General features: G+C 47.0%; 1 protein-coding gene and 1 long non-coding RNA gene across 5 annotated transcripts in view; one reads left to right on the top strand and one right to left on the bottom strand.

Moving 5' to 3' along the window:
* The window catches only part of NCOA6 (nuclear receptor coactivator 6), a 72,148-nt gene extending 56,710 nt beyond the window's left edge, over nt 1-15,438 (bottom strand). For 2 of the 4 annotated variants that reach the window (XM_037915968.2, XM_037915970.2), the window contains exons 1-2: nt 15,198-15,401; nt 5,746-5,863 (exon numbers count right to left, since the gene is read on the bottom strand). The gene's annotated coding sequence lies outside the window, so the exon portion shown is untranslated. Of the gene's footprint in view, nt 1-5,745; nt 5,864-15,197 lie in introns of all 4 variants that reach the window. The other 2 variants (XM_037915969.2, XM_043527522.1) reach the window with 2 other exon arrangements.
* Nucleotides 1,703-22,928, top strand: LOC122462803. The gene is made up of 4 exons (XR_006285611.1): nt 1,703-1,810; nt 10,094-10,096; nt 22,274-22,285; nt 22,918-22,928. It is a non-coding gene; the product is annotated as an uncharacterized LOC122462803 (long non-coding RNA).
* The last annotated feature ends 1,895 nt before the right edge of the window (nt 22,929-24,823 follow it).

Here is a 24,823-nt window from a genome sequence, read left to right as displayed (position 1 = left end):
CACCACCCATGATTTTATATACCTCTATCACATCCCCCCCTTAGTCTCCTCTTTTCCAAGATGAAAAGTCCGAGCCTCTTTAATCTCTCCTCATATAGGACCCGTTCCAAACCCCTAATCATTTTAGTTGCCCTTCTCTGAACCTTTTCTTATCCCAGTATATCTTTTTTGAGATGAGGAGACCACATCTGTAAGAAATATTCAAGATGTGGGCGTACCATGGATTTATATAAGGGCAATAAGATATTCTCCACCTTATTCTCTATCCCTTTTTTAATGATTCCTAAAATCCTGTTTGCTTTTTTGACTGCCGCTGCACACTGCGTGGACGTCTTCAGAGAACTATCCACGATGACTCCGAGATCTCTTTCCCGATTAGTTGTTGCTAAATTAGCCCCTCATATTGTATGTATAGTTGGGGTTATTTTTTCCAATGTGCATTACTTTACATTTATTCACATTAAAATTCATTTGCCATTTTGTTGCCCAATCACTTAGTTTTGTGAGATCTTTTTGAAGTTCTTCACAATCTGCTTTGGTCTTAGCTATCTTGAGCAGTTTAGTATCATCAGCAAACTTTGCCACCTCACTGTTTACCCCTTTCTCCAGATTATTTATGAATAAGTTGAATAGGATTGGTCCTAGGACTGACCCTTGGGGAACACCACTAGTTACCCCCAGTGATGAGCTGCCAAAATCTTAACAACCGGTTCCCAATAAAAAGTTCTGATTTAAGGGATGTGCCCCAGTATGTATTTTTTGTACCAACAGGGTTACCATACGTCCGTATTTTCCCAGGAGGAATTTTTAAAATTTAAGCAATTTAAGAACCAAAAAGCCTGACCTGTCCAGGAAAATACGGATGTATGTTAACCCTGCCTAAAGCACTTTTTTAAAAAGATGGGCCTGAACTAGAAATGAGCTCCGTTTCACATGTGTGGGTCCCCGCCACTCCCTGGGGGTGTGCTAGGGTGACCAGATGTCCCGATTTTATAGGGACAATCCCGATTTTGGGGTCTTTTTCTTATATAGGCTCCTATTACCCCCCACCCTCTGTCCTGATTTTTCACACTTGCTGTCTGGTCACCCTAGGGTGTGCACATGTGTGGGTCCCAGCTGCTCCCTGCCCCCCTCATTGAAGCAGGTGTGCAGTGTTACTGTCCTGGGAGCTGCAGGGCACCAGTGGATGTGGGGCCAGCTGCAGACAGGGGTGTGGGGCAGTGCCAGCTGCAGACAGGGGGTGCAGGGCTGGCTGTGGGCAGGGTAGGGGTGCGGGGCTACCTGGAGGCAGGGGGTGCAGGGCTGGCGGTGCGGAGCCGGCTGGAGACAGGAGGGTGTGGGGCTGGCTGTGGGCAGGGGCTGCAGGGGTGGCTGGAGACAGGGGCAGGCTGTGGGCAGGGGTGGCTGGAGACAGGGGCAGGCTGCGGGCAGGGGGTGCCTGGAGACAGGGGCAGGGGGTGCGGGGGTGGCTGGAGGCAGGGGCTGGCTGCGGGCAGGGTGGTGGGTACTCATGGGGAGAGCAGCAGGACACAGCCCAGGCCCAGCAAAGCAGCCGGGGACCCACCAGGCAGCAGTGGGAGCCCCAGGGCCAGGGCCAGGGGAGCAGCAGCAGCAACAGGGCTCGTGCCCAGGGGCAGGCGGCAGCCCACATACCAGCGCCCCTGGCAGCCGGAGGAGGAATTACATCACTTCCCAGCCAGAGCCATCAAAGCCTCAGCGCCCCCTGCAGGGAAGCAGGTTAACAACCGGTTCCAAAACTGCTTCAAAATTTAACCACCGGTTCACGCGAACCGACTCCAGCTAACCACTGGTTACGCCTCTCCATTCTGAAAATTTACCATTTATTATTGGTCAGACACAATATTGCACGTATTTCTAAAGCTTTTTTTTTTCTCCCCAAAACAACTTTCAGGCCTTCTTAGTACTCATGAAGAATTAAATAAATAAAATAAAGGCAAAACCCCAATATTCCTTCTTTGCAAATCTCTTTCAACAGGCAAACAGGAAGAGGCGTTGGAGGTAATTACAATGATGCAGCAAGCAAAGTGTGGTGGAGTTCAATCAGTGTTCCACAATATACAGAACTCATTCCATTCTAAATAGCTGTTTAATCCTGTGATTTCTCTTTCAATCTCTCCCATTATATCTGAAGCAGCAATCTGTCACAGACTGTGGGTCAAACAGACCCATGGCCCTTTTAAATTGTGATATTAGAATCTTCAGAAGAATGCTGCACCTCAAATTGCAATACATCATCCTGATCTTAACATACCCAGATTTGACAGGATTTGTGAAAATTAGGGATGCCAAGCGATTAAAAAAATTAATCGCAATTAACTGTGTGATTAAAAAGATTAAATGCACCGTTAAACAATAATAGAATGTCATTTATTTAAATATTTTTGGATGTTTTCTACATTTTCAATTATATTGATTTAAATTACAACACAGAATACAAAGTATAGAGCGCTCACTTTATATTTATTTCTGATTACAAATATTTGCACTGTAAAAAACAAAAGAAATAGTATTTTTCAATTCACAGAATACAAGTACTGTAGTGCAATCTATTTATCATGAAAGTTGAACTTACAAATGTAGAATTATGTACAAAAAATTACTACATTCAAAAATAAAACAATGCAAAACTTTAGAGCCTACAAGTCACTCAGTCCTATTTCTTGTTCAGCCAATCGCTCAGACAAACAAGTTTGTTTACATTTGGAGGAGATGATGTTGCCTGCTTCTTGTTCACAATGTCACCTAAAAGTGAGAAGAGACATTCGCATGGCCCTGCTGTAGCCGTCGTCACAAGATATTTACATGCCAGATGCGCTAAAGATTCATATGTTCCTTCACGTTTCAACCACCATCCCAGAGGACATGCGTCCATGCGGATGACAGGTTCTGCTCGATAACAATCCAAAGCAGTGCGGACCGATGCATGTTCATTTTCATCATCTGAGTCAGATGCCACAAGCAGAAGGTTGATTTTCATTTTTGGTGGTTTGGGTTTTGTAGTTTCCGCATCGGAGTGCTGCTCTTTTAAGACTTCTGAAAACATGCTGCGCACCTCCTCCCTCTCAAATTTTGGAAGGCACTTCATATTCTTAAACCTTGGGTCGAGTGCTGTACTATCTTTAGAAATCTCACATTGGTGCCTTCTTTGCGTTTTGTCAAATCTGCAGCGAAAGTGTTCTTAAAGCGAACAACATGTGGTGAGTCATCATCCGAGACTACTATAACATAAAATCGATGGCAGAATGCAGGTAAAACACAGCCAGAGACCTACAATTCTCCCCCAAGGAGTTCAGTCACAAATGTAATTAACACATTATTTTTTTAACTAGCGTCATCAGCATGGAAGCATATCCTCTGGAATGGTGGCCGAAGCACGAAGGGACATATGAACGTTTAGCATATCTGGCACGTAAATACCTTGCAATGCTGGCTACAAAAGTCCCATATGAATGCCTGTTCTCACTTTCTGGTGACACTGTAAATAAGAAGTGGGCAGCATTATTTCCCATAAATGTAAACAAACTTGTTTGTCTGAGCGATTGGCTGACCAAGGAGTAGGACTGAGTGGACTTGTAGGCTCTGAAGTTTTGCATTGTTTTGGTTTTGACTGTAGTTATGTAACACAAAAAAATTGACATTTGTAAGCTCAACTTTCATAATAAAGAGGTTGCACTACGGTACTTGTATGAGGTGAATTGAAAAATACCGTTTCTTTTGTTATTTTACAGTGTAAATATTTGTAATAAAAATAATATAGTGAGCAGTGTACACTTTGCATTCTGTGTTGTAACTGAAATCAATATATTTGAAAATGTAGAAATACATCCAAAATATCTAATAAATTTCATTTGGTATACTATCGTTTAACAGTGTGATTAAAACTACAATTAATCGCAATTAATTTTTTTGAGTTAATTGCAGGAGTTACCTGCAATTAATCGAAAGCCCTAGTTAAAATTAGAAGCACGGCAGACAACACTTCACAGGTGCTAATACAATATAGTTTCCTAAATCTGAAAGGATCACAGGCATTGTTTCACTTGACAAGGAAAAAGCCTTTGATCATGCTGAATGGGCGTTTTGAGCTTTTCTTTACATTTGGGTTAGGATCTAAGACTACATCTACACTGTACCATAGTGCGGACTATGGGGTGTGATTTGCAGAGGGCACCAACGGGTTGTGCACTAACTGCCACATGTGGACACTGCTCACACACACTAAAACGTTTGCATTAACTACCTGGTTTGCATTAACACAGTCCTGTTAGAAAGAGAAAGAAAATGACTGTTCCACTGAGGATACATGTGTAAACAGTTACTGGACCAGAGGCTGCAGTCCAGTGATTAGGGCACCCACATGGGAGGTAGGAGACGCAGGGTCCACTCCTTTTTCTCCAATCACTCTTTCATTATTTATCCACAGTGGAACAGTTCCAACAGGAGAGATTGAGGGAGCCCCTCATCAGAATATCTCACAGCTCAGTGGTTAGAGCACTCTCCTGAGAGGTAGGAGACCCCTGTTCAACTTTCTCCCCCAGCAGGGAGGGGAGACTTGATCCTGGGTCTCAGATATCCCAGGTGAGTGCTCTAGCCACTGGCCTAAAAAGTTAGAAAGTGGGTACCACAACCACAACCTCCTCCTCTTCTGGAGGTTTTCTGTGGATTGAGGCAGGCGCCTAACTCATGCCTGCTAAGAAACTACTTAGGCCTCTAAGCTGCCTGATTCTAGGAGAGGGGTTCCCACTTGTGGATTGCTAAAGAGAGATAAGCATGGAAGCCGGACAGCAGAGAGTTGCCTATCTCTGAGAGAGGGAGGGGGGTTAGCACACACCCCATTGTCAGTACCTCCCACTAGCTAGCTTAGGCAGCTCACCACCCTGTATACTGACCTTTTTGGAATGCATTCTAAAATGTCTCTCTCTCCTCTTTCATTGCATAGGGTGCCTAACTCAGAGTTTGTGGATTGCACTGTTGTTCCTGTGATACTCTAGACACCTAAAGATTGTAAAAGTTGCCTGCTGTGATACTCAGTGTTGTAATGCCCAAGTTCCTTCCTGAGCCCCACCCTCACTACCTAATCAAGCCTACAAAACACAACACCACCATCACACTTAGACAACTGACTGTCCATGACCACATTGTATGGCTTTATTCCAGGCATCTAAGAGCACCACAGTTATAACGCACCTAATCTATTAAAACTTTCACCATATTGCATCACTTTTGGCACAAATCCTGCAAAAACTTTAAAGAAGTAAACTGCAGTCTGCTCTGTATTAATACTGCATGCACAAAAAGCAGAGGCAAAGAGGAAACAATGTTATAATGCATAAAAATTTCTGAAAAGAAAAACTCAAGTATATACTAGATTTCACTTTAGGAAAAAATGTTAACGAGTGTTTTGTTACAGAAATGTATATAAACTGTCACTTACTGAGCTCTAACCTTTGCTCCCCATGGCAATAGGGACTGGGAACATCATGCAAGCAGCACAGTCCCTCTCACTGAAAGGAGGGCGTACAGGTACACACTTCATGTTGATCACTTGTAACCCCATGTGGCAGACTGAAAAACCAGTTCCAGAGAGAACAGATTCCTGACCTCCACTTCAAAAATGAAGTCACTGTGACCAAGGACCATCGAGTTGAAAAGAGGTTTTTTGTTTTTTTTTTTAAGAATGGAAAACAGAAGACCTCCAAAAGCCACACATACGCTTTTACTTACCAAGATGATCCCCCCAGAGACTTCCTTAATTTATGCCATTTATGCAGCTCTTTGTTAACCCCAGACTACTAAGCATTTTTAAACAATAGTATCCTCCAGCAGTGCTCAAGCGAAAACCCTGAAAGAAAACACAAAACAAAAGAAGTAGTCTATATGATACAAATCTATCCCAAAATAGCCAGTGTTTTTAGTGCAAAAACTTTTTTAAAATAATAAAACACTGAAATATTTTGCTGCAAAAACCAAAACTGCTTACCACTTGTATTTATAATACAAAATATTTTGTAGATGGTAGGAACATAATTATTGTGCTGATATTAGAATATAAATGGTATAATTCATAAAAATTGAAACTCAGTAATTGTGACAATTTCAGGATACTCTCTAGGAAAATTCTGTGCCTGCCTCTACTGTTCCTCTGGAGTTGCTCACTAGGGAGGATGACCCCAAAAACAGAAACTGAGGAAGGGGTAAGAAGAGACTGAAAGCTCAGAAAGGTGGAGAGCTTCAAGTTTATATGACATCTACTAGCCAGACACCAATATAAAACAGGATCCAGGGATACCACCAAAGCAGAAAGCCAACACTGTCTCCTTCCCAGCAGCTGGCAGCAGGGAGATAGGAAAGTCACTAGAACACTGCCCTTGGAATTAGTTGGTGGAGCTCTGGTCTCCCTCCCTATCTTTCACATGTATCTTTGAGCTCTCCCTCTGGGTAGATGTTTAGTAAATTTTTCAAGCCCTGCATACTTAGAAACACGAGTCAAAAAACACTGCAGAAGAAGTTACTATCTTGGCCTGGGAGGTGAGGTATTAGGGCTGTCGATTAATTGCAGTTAACTCACGTGATTAACTAAAAAAAAATCATAATTAATCGCAGTTTTAATCACACTGTTAAACAACAGAATAACAATTTACATGTATTAAATATTTTGGAATTTTTAATATATATATTTTCAAATATATTGATTTCAGTTACAACATAGAATACAAAGTGTACACTGCTCACTATATTATTTTTATTACAAATATTTACACTGTAAAATAACAAAAGAAACGGTATTTTTCAATTCACCTCATACAAGTACCGTAGTGCAACCTCTTTATTATGAAAGTTGAGCTTACAAATGTCAATTTTTTTGTGTTACATAACTACAGTCAAAACCAAAACAATGCAAAACTTCAGAGCCTACAAGTCCACTCAGTCCTACTCCTTGGTCAGCCAATCGCTCAGACAAACAAGTTTGTTTACATTTATGGGAAATAATGCTGCCCACTTCTTATTTACAGTGTCACCAGAAAGTGAGAACAGGCATTCATATGGGACTTTTGTAGCCAGCATTGCAAGGTATTTACGTGCCAGATATGCTAAACGTTCATATGTCCCTTCGTGCTTCGGCCACCATTCCAGAGGATATGCTTCCATGCTGATGACGCTAGTTAAAAAAATAATGTGTTAATTACATTTGTGACTGAACTCCTTGGGGGAGAATTGTAGGTCTCTGGCTGTGTTTTACCTGCATTCTGCCATCGATTTTATGTTATAGTAGTCTCGGATGATGACTCACCACATGTTGTTCGCTTTAAGAACACTTTCGCTGCAGATTTGACAAAACGCAAAGAAGGCACCAATGTGAGATTTCTAAAGATAGTACAGCACTCGACCCAAGGTTTAAGAATATGAAGTGCCTTCCAAAATTTGAGAGGGAGGAGGTGCGCAGCATGTTTTCAGAAGTCTTAAAAGAGCAGCACTCCGATGCGGAAACTACAAAACCCAAACCACCAAAAATGAAAATCAACCTTCTGCTTGTGGCATCTGACTCAGATGATGAAAATGAACATGCATCGGTCCGCACTGCTTTGGATTGTTATCGAGCAGAACCTGTCATCCGCATGGACGCATGTCCTCTGGGATGGTGGTTGAAACGTGAAGGAACATATGAATCTTTAGCGCATCTGGCATGTAAATATCTTGTGACGACGGCTACAGCAGGGCCATGCGAATGTCTCTTCTCACTTTTAGGTGACATTGTGAACAAGAAGCAGGCAACATCATCTCCTCCAAATGTAAACAAACTTGTTTGTCTGAGCGATTGGCTGAACAAGAAATAGGACTGAGTGACTTGTAGGCTCTAAAGTTTTGCATTGTTTTATTTTTGAATGTAGTAATTTTTTGTACATAATTCTACATTTATAAGTTCAACTTTCATGATAAATAGATTGCACTACAGTACTTGTATTCTGTGAACTGAAAAATACTATTTCTTTTGTTTTTTACAGTGCAAATATTTGTAATCAGAAATAAATATAAAGTGAGCGCTCTATACTTTGTATTCTGTGTTGTAATTTAAATCAATATAATTGAAAATGTAGAAAACATCCAAAAATATTTAAATAAATGACATTCTATTATTGTTTAACAGTGCAATTAATCCTGCAATTAACCACGATTAATTTTTTTTATTGTGAAATTAATCACAATTAATTTTTTTAATTGTTTGACAGCCCTAGATGTAATGTTAAACACATATTGAGACTTGAGTGGCAAAAATCTACAGTGTCTCCAGTTACATTAGGACAGACAGACCTCTCTAAACCTACGTGTGGCTATCAAACTGACAGGCAGAAACAAATGGCTTTTGGCTGAAAGAGGGTTATGCTGTATGTAAGATTTCAATATTCTGTAACTAAATTTAAGGTCAGACTAACACTGTTTTCTATAGTAGTCATTGTTAGCACATTGTTATTTGATGATTTTTCTCTCTATTTCTGTAAAATGAAAGAATATTTTAGTAACCATTTAAGTCTAAAAGAAACAGATCTTGGAACTATAACATAGATCAGTTACTGAGGGTGCCTCAGAGAGAAAACCTGATCCCTGACCTAAGGGGACACAGTGCCAGGATTAAGTAACAGCTTAGGTAGAAGGTCACGTGCATAAAGACTGGCCTCTCTCTCCAAATAATGTAGTAAGAGGGATGGCCAGAGACATTGTGAGACAGTGAAATAATCTTAAAGATCTTAGGTAGAATTATGATACATTTGAGAGAACTGCAGTTGATGTTTAATACTTTATTTTAAACACACATCAATATTAGATGTAACTGATCACTTGCCAGGAATTTGCGATGTGAACTGCAAAGGCTGAGGAGAATTGTTATGGAGTTCCCACAGTGGATGTTTTACACTTTCCCTTTATGCCTAGCATTAATGGTATAAGCCATCATGGCTAAACTTAACTTAAAATATTAGGAAAAGATAAGTTCTTGGCGACCATCCAGAAGTTAATGGCTACAATTAAGATTATCATAATGTTTAAATTAGAGTTTGTAGCAATAAATATTAAACAGGTTCGAGAACTGTTGACCATTTATATTATTCAGCCAACAGCTCTTCCCATAATCCTGGTTTCAGAGTAACAGCCGTGTTAGTCTGTATTCGCAAAAAGAAAAGGAGTACTTGTGGCACCTTAGAGACTAACCAATTTATTTGAGCATAAGCTTTCGTGAGCTACAGCTTACGAAAGCTTATGCTCAAATAAATTGGTTAGTCTCTAAGGTGCCACAAGTACTCCTTTTCTTTTTCCCATAATCCTGAAACAATAAAATTTTGCAAAAAAAAAAAAAATCTTTCTTCCATATTTCCACAATGTGTGAAAATGCAATTTGTTAGGATGTAGGTGATCTTGGGTGTGAGGCATATTGATATGCTTTAGTGGAATTTTATTATATTTTAAAATTCCATAATCTTCTTTGAAATTCACTGAAAAGAGTGATTCTAGATGTCCCTTGACATAGTTCCATCACCTGAGACATTCTAACTTTTATTGTACATAAAGCCAACTGATCAACTCTCCAGGCGTGACCGAAGAATAAGGAAGAGAGGACGTAACTTTGGAAACAAATTCCAATTGCAACTAGTCACTTACCTAAAAAGACTAATATTTTCATAGGTTAGGTCCAAATAAAGGGAGATTTCCCCCCTGCCCAACCCTGCCCATTTGTCACAAATTAATTTAAAGTGTCACCATGGTTCTTGGAACTGGCATCCTGTAAAAATGAATACCCGAATTGTGAATTACAATTAGCCAAATTGTTAGCGTCGTGTGAAAGAGAACATTTCCATTTGGAAACCACACAAATACAATTTTCTGTTCCAGAAGAAAGCCACGGTTTTATAGTAATGCAGCATTTTATTAAGATACACAGACACACTCAAACAGTCATTAAACATACACAGTGAAATAATCAGTTAATTAAAATTACATGTATTTTTCTGAAAATAAACTGTGCTTTAGTTTGATTTTCCAAATGCAGCTAAGGAACTAATTTTTAATTATGGAGAGATAGCTTGTCACAACATTGACTATGGACTTTCTACTGAAAGGTCACTTTACCCACAACTAAACAGATTTGGCTCAAGGTTCTCATAATTACTTCTGCCAGAAAAGTCTTGGTAGTATTTATAAAATTTGGGTGTAATCAGATCAGGAATTCATGTTTTGAAATAAAAAGGTTTTAACTGCAAGCTTTTTTGCCAACTATTAAGGACAGCTTGGCTGAAGAACTCCAAATCTGATTTATTCTGCTGTGCCCACTGTGAAAGTATTCTATGAACAAGTCTGCAAAAGTCCAGAAATTCTAAAATAGTCCATGTTTTAATGTACAAAAATACAGCACTAAGATACTAGGAACAATTTGAACATCAAAGCTTCTGCATGAGACTGACAAATCCAATTGCCAGCAGCAACTAAGAGAATTTTCCCTGACAAGTAAGAAGGCATGTCAATTTTTGCACAATGTTAGCATTCATTTTTAAATACATGTATTTTTAATCTTCAAAGTTAAGGTCTTTTTGTACTTGAGCCCACATACTGATGTGTTCCTGATTCTGCAAACAACACTAGTGTCTTCTACTGCTTCAGCTTTGTCAGACAGAAGCAGAGTGAAATTAGCAAGACTGTTTTAAGAAAGCTGTGATCAGCAGTGAAGCTGAGAAGAATCATGTCAATTTCATTTTGCTACTGTCTGGGAAACCTATGACCCATAGGAGAGGCAAACACTGAAGCTGTTCATATGAGAGGACCAAAAGAAACAGAGAGAGAGAAAGAGGGAGTAAGAGATTTTCCTATGCTGCAGCCAAGAGACTAGGCAAGGAGCATCATAGCAGAAAGCTCCAAATGCACAACTGTCAAGAAGCTCCAGAGTGGAGGGAAAAGAGTTAGAATTCTCTCTCTCTCTCTCTCTCTCTCTTTCCAACAACCAGAAGCAAGTTTGAGAGGATCCAAAAGGGAGTGGGGGTGAAGTGCAAGGAGGCTTAAAATTTTTCAGATGCCTATTAGTGCGATACAAAAGGTACAGTCCCACAGAGGGCCCAGTACAATGTTGGATTTATTTTTCAAAATTATTTTATTTACACTTATCTAAAATTGCATATCCAAGGCTTGCAGTTACACAGCACTTAGTAGCCAGAGTGAAAAATATCTGCACCCCTCCCACACATGCACACAAACTGAACAAAATCAAAATAGGGCACTCTCAATCCAAAATAAGCACATTATACTAACAGGTGGTAGTTTTAACTTTTTAAACTCTAAACAAGTTGTCACCTGGTTATATAAGAGACTGCCCTCCTCCCTGTGTCACACTGCATCAATAAAAGTAAACTGAGGCACTTAATTTGGAGCTCTCTCATGATAAAAAAGGAGACAGCTATTACCAGGGTATTATCCATGCATTCCCCTCCATTCTCAAACTTCCTCTAAGTCCGTTCAGATGCATTAACCTTCCAGTTACACTGCAATGTTCCACTATTTTTCTTTCTTTATTTTTGTTGTTGTTGTTGTAAATGTATTTACTGCTAGTGCAACCAGGAAGTTAGCAATTTAGCTATGATGGAATGGGCATGTTTTTGTTATTTTGGATTAAGGTAGGATACTGTCCATTTTAATTGTATGGGTTTCCAGAGCAAAGGATGGGGGGCCTGCAAAAAACCCAACACTAATAATAGCATCCGCACTGAAAGGATAAAAAAAAATATTGAGCTCTGGTGGACCAGTGGGTTGGAAGGAATTCAAGAGTCAAGGATCTCACCTTAAAAACCCTGCCACCAGCCCTCCTGTTAAATCAGAATCTTGTCTAATCTCTCAACTCCAGCAGTATCACACAAGGAGAGAGACTGATTTTAAAAGATAGAATTCAAAATAGTTAGAGCTTCATGAATTTAACACACCACCTTGGATTAGACCTAAAAAAGCCATTATAAACTAGCATACACCAAGGAGCACTGCCCAAAACACACCTTCTGCAAGAAGCACTGCTACTCAAGACAATCACAGAGCTGAAAAGGGGTGGCAAGGTTACTACTTGGAAGGAGAATTCAGTGCCCTACGAAGCAGAGATGAAAAATGTATATGCTTGGCCACTTCTACTATCTAGACAGCAGCTGGAGGTGGGAGGCATGGTTTCTCAGCAGGGTGCTGCCCCCCTGGACCTCAGTGATGCACATTCATTGACATCTTTTGTATTGGCCTCAGGCTCACCAGGTCTAGTATGTTTCAAGCCAGTCTTCCCCCAATGTTCCCAAAAGTTATCAAACAACCTTATGCCTGCACACAGTATAATGGGGTATGAAATTCATTTTCAGCGTTGAGTATTATACTGTCCAATGTTCTACATATTAGCATGTATACAAATTCACCACGGGAACAACCTATATAAACTACAAATTAGCTTCTAAATAATGTAGTCTCTCTTGGGTAGGACAGAAACAAAAGCATCTTACCTACTGTACTTCAAATACACACCAACAACCTGTGCAACCCCTCTTTCCCAAATACAACCAAGTGATATCAGAATCTTCCAGTCATATTAACCCTTTGGTATCCTCAACAGTGCAGTTCCCTGCCGCTGCACACATCACAAACCCAGTACACCTACACAACTCAACTATGATTCAAACCATTACCTAAAATGCAGTGGATCTAGTACAAGATGTCTAATATTATAGACTTTTTAGATATTATAGATTAACTGACAAAACATACTGGTTTTAATATGTTTAAACATGCATACTCAAGGTATACAGGGTTTAGTGGTGTCAACTCGGTGTCTTACTCAGACTTTTACTTACCTTACATGGACAGTGTCCAGGGCAGCATTGAGGTTGTTTGTTGAAATGTAACCGTGCAGTTCCACATTTTTAAGTGTTAGGCCATTGAACGTTTAATCTAAGTTTAGAAATGCCTGGCTTTCCAAAGTGTTTTGATTTTTTGTTTTTAAGGGAGTAAATAACTATACCCCTCAGATTTGCCACTGTTATTAATGTAAGATTACCACATAAGCAGCAAGGCCACCACAGACAGTTCCTCTCCTGTAAGTTCTACCGAGGAGCAAGTTTGTCACAGCATTACTGCCCGCAGAAGTAGCAACTGCAGGTCTCTCTCTAGGGTAAGTTTTAAGCCTGCGGAGGGACACTTTTATAAGTCCCAAGAGGATAGGAGGACTGTGAGCAGAAGCCAGAGTATGGTGCAGAAACCATGAAATATGACCTTAGTAGCAAAAGTTAGGATCACAGAACTACCACGCAAAAATGTCATGGTAAAGCCAGGACATTCTACGTTAATGTTAAAAGGAAGCAATACAGTTCAATGGATAGGGTAGTAACATAAGGAGTCATGAGATTCATGTTCTAATTCCCAGCTCTGCTGTGAACTTGCTGTGTAACTGTAGGCAATGAGCCCAAAATGATCAAAAGCAATCACGAATTTTGGGTGCCTGACTTGAACATTGACTATTTTCCTGAGGTGTTGACACACAATACTCCACATGAAGTCTATGGGAGCTCAAAGTACTCACCACCTCTGGAAAACAAAACCAAAAAAATAGACCATACGTGGCTAAAAGCTGAGCAAGCAGAAGTTGCTGTTTCCATAATTAGAGGCCACTTTTGATCATTTCACTCTTTGTGGCCCAATTTCCCCATCTGTGAAGGATGAAGAATGATGCTTGGATCCTGGCTACCTTAATATCACCTTTGTTAAAGCTACAATGAAAAATGCTCATGAGGGTTTAATATCATTATGATAACAACTTCACCATTATAGAAAAGACTGTATCTGAGATATTTTCCCTTTAAACTTTAAGTTATGCTAAGTATTTGCACCTTAATTAAGGCGTGCAATATGCAACTTTAAAATCCAGACAAGGCTCACAGGACTAAAATTGAACTTGTCATAACCAGAGTAGGGAGCATAACCGACCAGGCAGGTCACCCCTATGAAATCAGAGAAACCCAGAACCCACCGTTTTCTATGACCAGGTCACTTAACGCAGTTAACTTTCTAAAAATAATGCAGACCTTACAACAAGAGGACAGAAAGTTGCTCTATTAATTTATTTTTAAAAGGGGTGAAGGAGGATTACAATAAATGCATGAAATATTGCCTGCGTTTGTTCAGAAACTAGAAATAGGAACGATAATGGATCAAGAAAGAAAAGTTACAGGATCTACTAATCCCCATATGCAAGTGTCACTAACACAAGTAAAGGCAGGATATTGGATTTGAGGGTTGAACAACCTGTACCAGCCCAGCAATGCTACGTTCTTTGAAGTTTAAGTGATGACATGAACATGAATGGTCTAGCCAGTTCAACATTCAACACCCTCCTACTAAACTGTGCTGGATCCAGTTTAAGGTGTCCATAACTGCAAACTGCAGATGTAAGAAAGCCAGCAGACAGACTGACAAGCCATGTACCGATTCACAAACAAAGCACACCAAGTTTGCTGCAAAGCTATAGTGCTGTGTTAACCCCCTAGGGAGAATGCTAGGAAAGTGACACAAGTCCTCATCTCCCAGGTGGCTCTGGCTCAGACCTGGTCAAGCTGCTAACTGTGAATAATTGAGCCAGCTTTGTTCGGGGATCCAGGAGCACCACGACAGGGCAGGTGTGGACACTGCTGGGGCACCGTGCAGGGGGGCAGCCCCATCTCAGACCTGCAGTTTCTACACACGCTGGGACTTTCACAGGACCCTAAGGGAGTTCGGCACCCAAGCCACACTGAAATTCAACAAGAGAAGGGCGCCCCACGCCCTTAGGATCCTTTACACATCCCCGCCTTTAGTCCACCTAAGGGGCACCCCGCAAGGAGTGAAACCCAAGCGAGAGCCCAGCCCCGCGACCAGCAGGAGCCGGGCCCGGGCAGCAAGAGCGGGGCCAGCCCCCACGCGCCGGGCCAGGCCCCGGCCCCCTCCCCCAGCCCCACGCTGCCCCCTTCCCCGGCCCGGGGCACCCCCGAGCCCGCCCGCTCTCCGGGTGCAGCCCCGCTCCGTGCCCGGCCTCTGCCCTCCTCGGGCCGGGCCCACTCCCGCTGACACTCCCGGCCCCGCCTCCGCCCCCCGGCCCTGTCAGGCCTACTCCCCGCGATCCCGCGGCCCGGCCCCGCCCTCACCTGGGGGAGCCTCCGCCGTGTCCGCGGCTGGCAGCGGACGGAGGGCCCGGCCTTGGGCCCGTCGCACCGGGGGAGGGGGTCGGCCCGCTAGCTGCCAAGCGCCCAGGACACCCACGGCAGCCCGGCCGCAGCTCCGCCTCCTCCAGGCCACGTGACCGAGCGGGAGCGCGCCGGGAGACGGGACAGCGCGCGGGTCGCGGCCGCCAGCAGCGCGCCTGTCGCCGGCCCTGGCTCTGAGCGCGCCGGGGCCGGAGAGTCGGGGAGCGTCTGACCCCCCCCCCGCCCAGTCACCCCCAAAACACACAGCCTGACCCCCACCCCCGCTGAGAACCTGACCGCCCCGCCCAGTCACCCCCAAAACACACAGCCTGACCCCCCTCCCCTGCTGAGAACCTGACCGCCCCGCCCAGTCACCCCCAAAACACACAGCCTGACCTCCACCCCCGCTGAGAACCTGACCGCCCCGCCCAGTCACCCCCAAAACACACAGCCTGACCCCCCCTCCCCTGCTGAGAACCTGACCGCCCCGCCCAGACACCCCCAAAACACACAGCCTGACCCCCCTCCCCTGCTGAGAACCTGACCGCCCCGCCCAGACACCCCCAAAACACACAGCCTGACCCCCCCTCCCCTGCTGAGAACCTGACCGCCCCGCCCAGTCACCCCCAAAACACACAGCCTGACCCCCCTCCCCTGCTGAGAACCTGACCGCCCCGCCCAGACACCCCCAAAACACACAGCCTAACCCCCTCCCCCGCTGAGAACCTGACCGCCCCGCCCAGTCACCCCCAAAACACACAGCCTGACCCCCCTCCCCTGCTGAGAACCTGACCGCCCCGCCCAGACACCCCCAAAACACACAGCCTGACCTCCAACCCCGCTGAGAACCTGACCGCCCCGCCCAGACACCCCCAAAACACACAGCCTGACCTCCAACCCCGCTGAGAACCTGACCGCCCCGCCCAGACACCCCCAAAACACACAGCCTAACCCCTTCCCCCACTGAGAACCTGACCGCCCCGCCCAGTCACCCCCAAAACACACAGCCTGACCCCCCTCCCCTGCTGAGAACCTGACCGCCCCGCCCAGACACCCCCAAAACACACAGCCTGACCTCCACCCCCGCTGAGAACCTGACCGCCCCGCCCAGACACCCCCAAAACACACAGCCTAACCCCCTCCCCCGCTGAGAACCTGACCGCCCCGCCCAGTCACCCCCAAAACACACAGCCTGACCCCCCTCCCCTGCTGAGAACCTGACCGCCCCGCCCAGACACCCCCAAAACACACAGCCTGACCTCCACCCCCGCTGAGAACCTGACCGCCCTGCCCAGTCACCCCCAAAACACACAGCCTGACCCCCCTCCCCTGTTGAGAACCTGACCGCCCTGCCCAGACACCCCCAAAACACACAGCCTGACCCCTTCCCCCACTGAGAACCTGACCGCCCCGCCCAGACACCCCCAAAACACACAGCCTGACCCCCTCCCCCGCTGAGAACCTGACCGCCCCGCCCAGTCACCCCCAAAACACACAGCCTGACCCCCCTCCCCTGCTGAGAACCTGACCGCCCCGCCCAGACACCCCCAAAACACACAGCCTGACCTCCACCCCCGCTGAGAACCTGACCGCCCCGCCCAGACACCCCCAAAACACACAGCCTGACCCCCCCTCCCCTGCTGAGAACCTGACCGCCCCGCCCAGTCACCCCCAAAACACACAGCCTGACCCCCCTCCCCTGCTGAGAACCTGACCGCCCCGCCCAGACACCCCCAAAACACACAGCCTGACCTCCACCCCCACTGAGAACCTGACCGCCCCGCCCAGACACCCCCAAAACACACAGCCTGACCCCCCTCCCCTGCTGAGAACCTGACCGCCCCGCCCAGACACCCCCAAAACACACAGCCTGACCCCCCCTCCCCTGCTGAGAACCTGACCGCCCCGCCCAGTCACCCCCAAAACACACAGCCTGACCCCTTCCCCCACTGAGAACCTGACCGCCCCGCCCAGTCACCCCCAAAACACACAGCCTGACTCCCACCCCCGCTGAGAACCTGACCGCCCCGCCCAGTCACCCCCAAAACACACAGCCTGACCCCCTCCCCTGCTGAGAACCTGACCGCCCCGCCCAGACACCCCCAAAACACACAGCCTGACCTCCACCCCCGCTGAGAACCTGACCGCCCCGCCCAGACACCCCCAAAACACACAGCCTGACCCCCCCTCCCCTGCTGAGAACCTGACCGCCCTGCCCAGTCACCCCCAAAACACACAGCCTGACCCCCCTCCCCTGTTGAGAACCTGACCGCCCCGCCCAGACACCCCCAAAACACACAGCCTGACCCCTTCCCCCACTGAGAACCTGACCGCCCCGCCCAGTCACCCCCAAAACACACAGCCTGACTCCCACCCCCGCTGAGAACCTGACCGCCCCGCCCAGTCACCCCCAAAACACACAGCCTGACCCCCTCCCCCGCTGAGAACATGACCGCCCCGCCCAGACACCCCCAAAACACACAGCCTTACTCCCTTCCCCACTGAGAACCTGACCGCCCTGCCCAGAGACCCCCAAAACACACAGCCTAACCCCCACCCACTGAGGACCTGACCGCCCCGCCCAGACACCCCCAAAACAGACACCCTGACCCCCCGCACTGGGAATCTGAGCACCCCGCCCAGACACCCCCAAAACACACAGCCTGACCTCCACCCCCGCTGAGAACCTGACCGCCCCGCCCAGACACCCCCAAAACACACAGCCTGAGCCCCTCCCCCGCTGAGAACCTGACTGCCCCGCCCAGAAACACCCCCAGGGCACAGCCTGACCCCCCCCCCCCCCCCGTGACCCTGACCGCCCCACCCAGGCAGCCCCACAACACACAGCCTGACCCCACCCCGACTGAGAACCTGATCACCCCACCCAGACACCCCCAGGGCACAGCCTGACCCCACCCCGTGAGCCTGACCGCCCCGCCCAGACAGCCCCAAAACACACAGCCTGACCCCCCCACACCGAGAACCTGACCGCCCCGCCCAGTCACCACGACGCACAGCCTGACCCCACCCCCACTGAGAACCTGATCGCCCCGCCCAGACACCCCCAGGCCACAGCCTGACCCCACCCCATGAGCCTGACCGCCCCGCCCAGACAGCCCCAAAACACACAGCCTAATCCCCACCCACTGAGAACCTGACTGCCCCACCCAGACACCCCAGGGCATAGCCTGAACCCCTCCCGAGAGCCTGACTGCCCCGCCCAGACACCCCCAAAACACATAGCCTGACCCCCCCACTGAGAACCTGACCCCCCCACTGAGAACCTGACCTCCCCACCCAGACACCCCTAGGGCACAGCCTGACCCACTCCCACTGAGAACCTGACTGCCCCGCCCAGACACCCCCAGGGCACAGTCTGACCCGCCCCCCTGAGAGCCTAACCGCCCCGCCCAGACACCCCCAAAACACACAGCCTAACCCCCCCACTGAGAACCTGACCGCCCCACCCAGACACCCCCAAAACACACAGCCTAACCCCCCCACTGAGAACCTGACCGCCCCACCCAGACACCCCCAAAACACACAGCCTGACCCACCTGCCACTGAGAACCTGACCACCCCGCCCAGACACCCCCAGGGCACAGCCTGACCACCTCTCCGGAAGCCTGACTGCCCCACCCAGACACCCCGAGGGCACAGCCTGACCCCCCCCCCCCCCCCGAGAGTCTGACCGCCCCGCCCAGACACCCCACGGCACAGCCTGACCCCCCGCCACCCGGACAGCCTGACCCCACTCACAGACAACCTGACCGACCCGCCAGACACCCCCAGGGCACAACCTGCCCCCACTCACAGACAACCTGATTGCCCCGCCAGACACGGTCAGGGCACAACCTGCCCCCCGCCCGAGAGCCTGACCGCCCCCCCCAGACACCTCCGGGGCACAGCCTGACACCCCCCCCCCCACTGAGATCCTGACCGCCCTGACCAGAAACCCCCAGGGCACAGCCTGACCCCCACTGAGAGCCTGACCACCACCACCCCCAGACACCCCCAGAGCACACTCTGACCCCCACTGAAAGCCTAATCCCCCAATGCCCCAGGGCAGTGTCTGACCCCCCTGAGTGCGCCCCCGACACCCGCAGGGCACAGCCTGACCCCCCCCACTGAGAACCTGACTCACCAGATGCCACCAGGAGCATAGTCTGACCCCCCTCAAGTGGGCCCCTGAGACCCCCAGGGCACAGTCTGACCACTCCACTTGGAGAGACTCCTGACACCCCCAGGGCACTGCCTGACATTCCCCCCACCCCCAGCATCAAAGACATCCCTTGGGTTGGGGACCTCCCCTCCAGCTGCTTGGGAGGACCCCTCAGTCCACACAGTGGAGAGGAGCAGGAAGGAAGATCATTACTCTTCTCCATGGAGATAACACCACTCCACAGCCACCTCCGTTCACCCAAAACTCCCTCCCTCCCCCCCCATACACCACCCACTTAGCCTGAAATTATGAGAGAATCCCGACCCATACTTGCTGAGAGATCTGCACCCCACCATACATCCCTTCACTCCACTGAGCCAGGCTTTGCAATGAAACCCACATTAAAAGCCCTTCCCCCACCAATGAGTGAGACTTGAGGAGAACACCACTCCTGCTCGGCACCTAGGGTGACCAGATGTCCCAATTTTTTACCAGTAGTCCCGATATTTGGGGCTTTTTTTTATATGGGCTCCTATTACCCCCCACCCCCACCCTGATTTTTCACACTTGCTATCTGGTCACCCTATAGGCACCCCTGATAACTACACACCACACCCTATGGCAGAATTGTACCTTTAACAACAGTGTATCTACGGGAGAGGAAAATCTCCCTCCCACTCAGTGGAACAACAAAAGTTTTAAATACTGCCCTAAAATGTATCTCACTTGAGGAGCAGCCCCCCACAACTCCAAGCCACTGAGACTTGCCTCATACCTTATGACTTAGGATGCTGTTGGTTTTGTAACCAATTCTGCAAATAAACAGAAGGCATTTCCTGGACCATGCTGTAAAGGAAAATGGAAACCTTTACAGAAAACTAGTAGGTAGTAATATGTGAATACCGATAGTGCTTCCCTCTGAGGATCTCAAAGCACTTAATAAACATTATTAGATCATGCCTCACAACATCTCTGGGGGGTAAGTATTGTTAGCTCTGTTTTACATGTAAGCAGTGTCAGGATGAGCTCCACCCTGACATCTGGTGGTGAGGTGTGGCAAGTTGTGGAAAAGAACTTCAGGGGCCGATCTCATTTGCATAGGCACACCCATCCCGCCTAGAACGAGGCCATAGCTGCCCCAAATGGTCACTTTGGCTGCTGTGGGATCCCCAGTGTCTCTGTTATTGGGGCAGGAAGAATAAATTGTTATTACCCTGATTATGGGAACTGTGCTTGGAACTTGTACCTGTTGTTATGAGGGAGGGACTCACCATCAACTAAGTAGCACTCGCTAGGCAAGGGTCATGGGTTCCAAAACTCTGTGGATGGAGAGAGGCTGGGGATTAGTATTAATATTTGGTGGTATGGGCTCCTGCATGAGGGCCTTACCTGCTAATTGCACTTCCTTCTCTCTCCACTGTGGAATATCAGAGCTAATTTTGATTCTATTAGGAATCTAGTTACAGGCTGCTGAGCTCACTTTGGGCTAATGGTGCACCAGCACTGAGGCTCCCCTACTACAAGCTGAATTCACCAAAGAGCTGAACTGACTAAGAGCTGAAATCACTGAGCATTGTGTTAAGTAGTGGGGGAGCCTGAAGATATATTGTGGAGCAGTTTGTGGGACGGCTGGAGTGCCTTGTGGACAGGTTGGTGGAGCAGTTCATAGGACGGCGGGAGCTGCTTGTGGGACGTGGAGCAGAGCAGTTTGTGGACCGGCTGGTGGAGCAGCGAAGCCGAGCGAAGCAGTTCGTGGGGCGGCTGGTGGAGCGAAGGCCTATGGAGCTGTGGGGCGGTCAGCTTCAGATCATGTAAGGTGCCCCTTACCTCTCTCTCCCCCTCCCCCCCCCATCTCCACCCAGGTTGGGAGGTAAAGCTCTGCAGATAAACTTTCGAACTCTGGGGCTGCCCTGACCAGGGACAGAGACTTTTGGGTCATTGGACTTTTGGGACTTTGGATGATTTGGGGTTGCTGGACTCGAGAACCAAAGGGGAAGGACACGCCCCAATTTGCTTGGGGTGGTTTTTTTTGCTCATGGGTTGTGTTACAAATCCTGTTGGTGGTGTTTGCCCAACATAATGCCACATTGTTTCTCTCTGTTATTAAAAGGCTTTTTGCTACACTCAGACTATGTGCTTGCGAGAGGGGAAGTATTGCCTCTTGGAGGCGCCCAGCGGAGGTGGTATATATTTGTCCCAGGTCACTGGGTGGGGGCTCGAGCTGGTTTGCATTGTGTTATTGGAATGAATCCCCTAGATATTGAACCCGGCCCTTGTTGCTGCCAACTCTGACGGGCAGAAGGGTTACATACAGATGGGTAAACTGAGACACTTAGGCCATGTCTATATTACCGCTTTTGTCACTATAACCTATGTCGCCCAGGGGTGTGAAAAAAAACACACCCCTGAGCAACATAAGTTACACTGACAGAAGCGCCGGTGTGGACAGAGCTAAGTCAGAGGGAGAGCTTCTCCTGTGACATAGCTACTGCCGCTGCTGAAGGTGATTTTATGATGTCCATGGGAGAGCTCTCTCCTGCCTGCATAGAGCGTCTACCCATGCGATCTTACAGTGGTGCAACTGCATTGGTACAGCTGTGCCTCTGTAAACTCGCTAGTGTAGACACGGTCTTAGACTTGTCAAAGGTCACAATGGGGATTTTTAAAATGTGTGTATATGGAGCTAATTAGTAGGTCCTCAGTACTGCAAGCTGTTCCATATGGGCAGATCTCTGCACTTGTATGGAGAGCCAGTGACTTCAGTGAGTCTTTGCAAAGGATAAAGGTCTACCCGCGCAGAATAGCTTGAAAGATCAGCAGTTACAGGATTTTGTGCCTAATGCTACAAACCTGTATTCGTATGAATAGTGCTAAGGTGATACAGGACGTCCGTGACATTGGGAACAGAAGTCAGATCTTCTGCATGAACTCTCAGGCAACCAAGACTCAAATAGGGATTTAGGCCCAGATCCGCAGAGGTATTTAGGCTCCTAACTTCTGTTGAAATCAATGGAAGTCAGGAACCTAGTTACCATTGTGGATCTGGGCCTTATAGCTCAAGTCAACACCCTTTCTGGAGGTGCGTTCTTGGTGCTTTTCATTGGAGAACATTTGTTCATCTAGTCCCTTGGGCCCTGATCATCAAAGGAGCTAGGCCTTTGGGAGTTAGGCACCTAAATACCTTTGAGGATCTGGGCTTTAGTATCTGTTTTTTTCCTCTGGGTCATACTGGCAGCCTTTGTCTGCCTACAGCCTGCTGAAAAATGAAGGAAAACTCACTATGAGGGGATTCCTTCTGACATCTCAGCAGAAGAGAGCGAGGGAGCCTCATTCAGAATCTGAGAAGAAGAGGAGATTTAGGCACATTTAATTTTACGCCAGTGAGTTCCTGTTTGCCTGGAATGTTGTTCATAAGAATAGCAGCTCCCCGTGCTCTGGTTTATTCAATTTCCTATCTATTCAGGCAATTTACACATCGAACGTTTGCAATCTTGAGAAGCCAGCAATACTTAAATTTAGACCGGACCGCTTTAGGGTCTGAAAATCATCCTTTTACCACTCCTGTTTTCATACCTTCTTCTGTGCTGCCCCCAATGTGAGAAGTCCCTCTTCATGTTCTAATCTCCACCAAACCCACAAAACCAGTCCACACTGAAAGAAATTAAGTGTTAGATTATAATCTTTTTTTTTTTTTTTTAAAAAACAACCAAAAAACCCCTACCTTCTCTAGGTTTCCTTCTGCACCCTGTATTCTCTTGTGTCTAGATTGCAAACTCCTTGAGGCAGAGACTGTTGTAATTTGTGTGTCTAGGTTAGCGCCCAACACATTATCAATGCATAAATAACAATAACTAGCCAGATGCATTATTTTTCAATGGAAGAGTTTAACTGACGGTATGATACCATATGTGATGATTTGTCATCACTCTACCCTTTGAGCTAATCATGTAAGTGCTCTAACTTCATGATCTGGCCCTGGGAGACTTGTCTATGTAGACAAGCTGGCTTCATGTCTAATGGCACATGGAATCAGAGTCCAACTGTGAGGTTTTGAGTGCCCTTAGCATCTTAAAGAATTGGAGCCTTTGTAGAGAGTAGGGGATGACGCTTTTCCGTATATTATTGTCTAATTGGGGCTCTGTAAAATACTTTTTCCTGTGGGCTGTATATCCCTGTAAAGAATGCCGGAGCTGCCACGAACATTATACGATTAAAATTAAGCAGCCTTTTTTTTGACAAAGAACCAGTTCTCCATCAGAGAATCCAGAGATCAGCTTCTCCATGCAGGTGAGGGGAAACATGTTCCCCAAGGCTGGAGTGGGGGGAGGTGGCATCAGGGTGAAGTGGGTTCGTGTGAATGGGAGACTCCCAATGCAGGACTATGTAGAAAGCATCTGTAGCTGGCAGTCCAACTGTGGTGTCTTGTTCACAGTCTGAGTTTCACCTTAGTTTGTCAGACCAATATTTGCAGCCAGCAAATCAAATGTGATTCATCAGTTGCAGACACACTTGAGTGGGAGTCAGGGCCATTGCAGGAGGCTCAGAGTCAGAGGGATTTTAAGTGGGGGAATAATAAGGAGTAATAGATGGAGGAGAGGGGAAATTATTTGGGGGGAGGGAGAAAGAAGACTTTCTGTCAGTGAACTAAAGGAGGGTTGCAGGCTGAGGCAGCTGTGAAAGGAGCAGTACTGGTTGTTTCTCTCCCAACAGTACATCTTTATGCTCAGACAGGCCACCTCTGCAGTGACTTGTGCATTGTGGGACAGATTCCCAGAGTGCATTGCAACTGAACTGATTTAGGAAAGCACTAGTGTGTTCATGGGGCTGCAATGCATGGCTTCTCAAAAGGTTCAGCATGGCTAGTGTGGACAAACAGAATCATTTGTCCTTTAACCAATTGTATCCGAGCAGGTAAAATACAAACCGCTTAGTTCTCTATTATAGGTCTATCCAATGGTGTCACTTCAGTGCTGTTCCTCCGCTTTCCCCCAGTAGCTGAATTTCACTCCTGAGGCTGTTCTAATTTGAGCCAAAGGGACCCAAAATATGAAGAAGTACAAAGGTGGCCGAAGGCTCCTCCATTCTGTTCCTGTGCTGAGCACTGCTTGAGCCTATGGCTTTAGTAGGGTTACTCCTGATTTACCCAGGTGGGAGTGAGATCAGAATCAGGCCCAGTGTTTTTAAGAACAGCGACAGGGATGTGTAGCCTAGGAGGGAAATTTGAGCATAGTCCTAAGAGAGTCTCTTTCTCACCTGTTTGTAAGAAAAGAGTAAATATTTCTTTTTTTTAAATGTTAAGAGCAGTATCCCCTTTAACACGTCCGACATATACCATTTGTTTTTCCATTTGAAACAAATGTACCACAACACTGGAAAGACATTCGTGATATGAGAAATAGAAGTGCACATTTATTAACCTTGCATA

This window comes from Chelonia mydas, chromosome 13 (genome assembly GCF_015237465.2).
Source record: "Chelonia mydas isolate rCheMyd1 chromosome 13, rCheMyd1.pri.v2, whole genome shotgun sequence".
In the NCBI taxonomy this organism is placed as follows: Eukaryota; Metazoa; Chordata; order Testudines; family Cheloniidae; genus Chelonia; species Chelonia mydas.
This window is presented reverse-complemented; position numbering and strand designations above follow the sequence as displayed.